Source organism: Chiloscyllium plagiosum, chromosome 39 (assembly GCF_004010195.1).
Source record: "Chiloscyllium plagiosum isolate BGI_BamShark_2017 chromosome 39, ASM401019v2, whole genome shotgun sequence".
In the NCBI taxonomy this organism is placed as follows: Eukaryota; Metazoa; Chordata; class Chondrichthyes; order Orectolobiformes; family Hemiscylliidae; genus Chiloscyllium; species Chiloscyllium plagiosum.
Genome location: NC_057748.1, coordinates 4,662,665 through 4,667,595, shown reverse-complemented (window position 1 = coordinate 4,667,595; position 4,931 = coordinate 4,662,665). Strand labels below are relative to the sequence as shown.

The following is a 4,931-nucleotide window of genomic DNA, read 5'->3' as shown; positions in this document are numbered from 1 at the left end:
ATATATAAGGACAAGGAAGTTCCCTCCAAGTCACTCACCATCCTGACTTGGAAATACATTGGCGTTTCTTCAGTGTCACTGGGTCAAATTCCTGGATCCCCCTCCCTAACAGTCCTGTGGGTGGAGCTAAGTCAATTGACTGCCTCAGTTCAAGAAGGCAGTTCACCATCACCTTCAGAAGGGCAACCAGGGACAGGCAATAAATGTTGGACAAGCTCGTGTCCCATTAATGAATGAACATTTGAAATTTGGTCCATTTTGAAGCCAACAAAAATAAATACTTAGCATTTAATTTGTCAGGTAAAATTCTGGGACATATTCAAATGTTTAGTAAAGGTGGAGAGAAGGTTAATATCGTGTTTCCAACGACAAGAGACTTCATTTGTCATTCAGTCACATCCAGCTCATTTGGGGTGTGTACAGAATTTATTACTCCAAGAGCAATGATATCATTAAATTTCATCTCTCAAACCTGTCTATCTTCCAGATCTCTGATTGGCTCTGTGTCTCAGCCCCTCCTTCACAGTCCTCCCTGTTATGTTCATTGGTGCCTGGATTGATTGGAAATTCCTGAGCGGCTGTCAGGGATTGTCAATCTTCATTGGTGCTGCCACACCCTGGTTGAATGCAGGGTGTCCCAGGAGGATAAATACAATAACTAGTGGGGCAAACAAATTTAGATTTAGTGATAGTGAGTAGGAATAGTGAAGATGGCCTCCCAAGTGTGTCAGAACTACCACAAGGACTGTGAGGATGCTGTTAACAAGCAGATCAATGTGGAGCTCTATTCCTCCTATGTTTACCTCTCCATGGTGAGGCTTGTGGACTTGACACTTCAACCTGAAGAGTTGGCCTTTTGTTGATTTAATGTATTGGTAAAATGGATTGTGTAAAGTTCTGGTGATTATAAACATAGAATAACCTTTTGAGTGAACAACTCCTACAGCAGCTGCTTTATATGGTCTTGTGGTACATTGGTAGTGTCCCTGCCCCTGAACCAAGAGGCCTAGGTTCTAATATGACCTACTCCCTGAAGTGTATCTGAATGTTGCTGAATTATACTTGGGTTTTTCTATCAAACCATGGACCTATTTATTGCCAGATGGTCACACTCTAGTGTCACTGCTGTAGTCTGGCACATCCTCCTTAGTATTGTTCACTCCCTTTTGATGTTAAGCTCTTAACCTTCTGATGTTGAGACTTCATTCACAGCAACAATCACTGCTTTCATTAGTGGAATGGAAAATGTGCATAATAACTTGCTCAATGGTATTTGACAGTATCTCAACTGCTTGTTCTGGAATCAAATGAACTACTTTTTTCTTTACCAATGACTGGACTGCATCACGGAATGTTTGAAAGAGTATCTGGCACTAAACCCTACCATGTCAGACAGTGTCTCTCAATGATGGGCCAGATACTGGAGAGATCTACCCTGTTCTGAAAAATCTTCTCTACTAAGGAGAGTAGGGCACTTTGGTTTAATCCATTGAAAGCAGGATGTACTCCATAACCTGACATAAGAATTCAGGTTTAGCTTGCTATGGAATGTTTAACTTCAATGGAATTCAGCTGAATAACGAGTGAATCTAGCTAACTGTTTGAGCAGGGAACTAAGTTGTATGCTGTTATAAATTGTCTATTAATTGAAGATCTCTCATTGCTTTAGGAGCTTTAAGTGACACTTGATTTCTCTCCTCCTCCAGTCCTCTTACTTTGACCGGGATGATGTTGCCCTGCGTCACTTTGCTGAGTTCTTCAAGGAGCAGTCCCATGAGGATCGGGAACACGCTGAGAAACTGATGGCATTCCAGAATAAACGTGGAGGCTGAGTCCTCCTGCAGGATGTCCAGGTTGGGTTTGGTGTTTATTGTAGATGGACTAATTCTGGGAATTAAATTGCTTCATATCCGCATCTCTGGTTTATTACAGTAACTCTCTGATACCACAGTTCTCTAAATTTAGTGTCTCAAATGCAACTGTAGAATGTGAAGGCCTTATCCTTTCTCTCTCCTCCCAGAAGCCAGAGCAGGATGAGTGGGGCAATGGTCTGGAGGCAATGCAGAGAGCTCTGCAGATGGAGAAGGATGTGAACCAGAGTCTGCTGGATCTGTACAAACTCTCCTCTGACCACACGGACCCTCATGTGAGTTCTTGATGTATTTATGTCTGGGCTCTTGTCTTAAATGGATAAGTCACTTGGCTCTTTAGCCTTTTTTTTTGGTATCTAAATTGTAGTGAGTCTAGCCTGGGAGTAGACCAAGCTTCTGGTGTAGTCATGATCTGAGCACTTTCTCGACGCTGTTAAGCAATCTGTGACATCCCTTAACTGTCATAGTCCGAGCGACGTACAGCATGGAAACAGGCCCTTTGGTCCAACCTGTCCATGCTGACCAGATATCCCAACCCAATCTCGTCCCACCTGCCAGCACCCAGCCCATATCCCTCCAAAGCCTTCCTCTTCTTGAACTCATCCAAATATCTTTTTAAATGTTGCAATTGTACTAGCCTCCACTTCCTCAACTGTCCACTCCCCATATTGAGGGGAATACCAGTCTTGGTGGTGGAGAAGAGTATATTTGATCTTGACATAATCAGATTTTCTCTTTGCTTTCCAGCTGTGTGACTTCCTGGAGAGGCACTACTTGGATGAGCAAGTGAAGGTGATCAAGAAGCTGGGAGATCACATCACCAACCTGAAGAGACTGGGAGCCCCTGAGAATGGCCATCTTTGTCTCCTCTTCCAGCTGTGTGACTTCCTGGAGAGGCACTACTTGGATGAGCAAGTGAAGGTGATCAAGAAGCTGGGAGATCACATCACCAACCTGAAGAGACTGGGAGCCCCTGAGAATGGCCTGGGACAGTACCTGTTTGACAGGCTCACCCTGGAGGAGAGTGACTGAACTGACTGCAGTGAATGAGTTTGTGGTGTTTTTGTACTAGTACAACTAGCATACTTGTCACTACTGAGGTTCTGTTTGTCAGTTACTAGCAGACAATAAACAGTTTGAGTGGACTCTCATGGTTTTGTAAATGTATTAGTTCTGGAATCCTGTCTATTGCATCAGACCAGCCAAATGTTTTGAGTGATTGTCATTCCCACAAATAACATGGACAAACTCAATATTTGCATAATCTTTTGTGCATTGCACTGTCAATAGTTGGAGGTACTGTAACAGCTTGTATTATCATATTGTACCTTTTTTGCCCAACTAAAGTTTGACAGTGGGGCCATGTGCCTAACTTCAGTCAGAAGTGTGTTTTAAGGAAAATCAATAAACTCCAAGGAAGTTTAGAAATCAATCTGTGTAAAGGTGCACTCCTCATGACAGAGTTGTTCAGGGCCTCCTGCTTTAGAAGCAGGGATACATCAGGGTGCAAGAGGAGGCCTTAATACATACAAATGGCTACTGTCTAAAATAAGGGACAAAGTCAAAGGATTTGAGTCAGTTGACTTATTGGGTTTTCCAACTCTTTCATTTTCAGATTTCTAGCATCCAGTGTTAAGAAAAACTGACTATCTCGTCTTCTCCAACAGCACTGCCAGACAAAACAGCTCCTGTGAACTTTAAATCAAGTTCAACAAATGTTTGTAAACACCATTTTGGCCCAAACTGTTACATTGCAAAATATTTTTAATGTTTTACTTAAATTCCAATGGCTTTAAAAATCAACTAGCCTGGTTGTGCTCACTTAAACCCTTCACACTCCTCTTAGAATTCTGGTAGCATTTGAGCAAAGTTTAAATGACAAGCAGTCTCAAATTCTGGAATCTTCTGTGCCCTCCATGTTTTACTGAGCACGCTCTCGTGGCAGCTCTTTCCATATGGAAGCCAATGTGGAGTGTACTTTTATTGGGGTTGGCTCTGCATATCTGAGCTTTAAAGTGATCAAACAGTTGAGCGCCTCTATCTCTCCCTCCCCAGGATTGGAATTGATGTGGGCCCACTAAAAGTAAATGACTTCGTGTCAATTGAATGGAGTAGTTCATTTGACAGGCTGGTTCCATCAGTTTATAAAACTTAATAGCAGCAACTCCTACATAAATTTGTTCGGTGTAAAATGCAAATGAAACATCCATTTCAATCCTGATGGATCACTAGTAATCGCCTTCTCAATGATGTAACCTTTCTTTGCTCTGACTGAATTTCTGATATTTAGCAGTGAACTTGGGGAACTTAGTTGAGATCTGGCTGTTACAGAAAGAAAATTAATCTTCAATCACTTGAGTCATAATCTTTGCATCTCATGACCCTCAAATAGAAAAAATGATGAGCATTTTTCAACCCAAAACCACTCCTGCTCCCTAAAGGCAGGTGCTGAATTTGGTGTACCTATGAAAAGTCCAAACAGACCATGATCAAAGTCTTTGATGTCCACTGCAGAGGCTTTTGAGTAACCATGTGATGTCCATGCACTTAGACAAAGCCCTTTATGACCACTGGACACTCCCTGCGTCTTTTCAAAAAAGACAGTTGTCCATACCCAGATACGTTGTCTATTCAGGTGGCTCAACTGTGCCCATTTAGTGGCATATCTCCTAAGAAAGTTGTGTCTGCAACATTAGCAGTTGTTTCCGATTTGAATCTTAGCCTTATCTTTCCATCTAAACCAGAGTTTACTCCATGGAAACCACATATTCATCTAGAATCATAAAATCCCTACCACGTGGAAACAGGCCTTTTGGCTGAACAAATCCACACCAACCCTATGAAGGGTATCCCACCCAGACCCATTCCCTGATTTCTCTACATTTAGCCCTGACTAATGCACTTAGCCTATATGCTATGGGCAATTTAGCTTGGCCAATCCACCCTAACCTGCACATCTTTGGATTTTGGGAGGAAACCAGAGCACATGGAGGAAACCCATGCAGATACGGTGAAAATGTGGAAACATCACACAGACAGTTGCCTGAGGCTGGAATCAAA

General features: G+C 42.4%; 2 pseudogenes; both read left to right on the top strand.

The window, feature by feature from the left end:
* Positions 1-4,931, top strand: part of LOC122542159 — a 136,725-nt pseudogene that overhangs the window by 4,587 nt on the left and 127,207 nt on the right.
* LOC122542138 lies at positions 660-2,908 on the top strand (annotated as a pseudogene).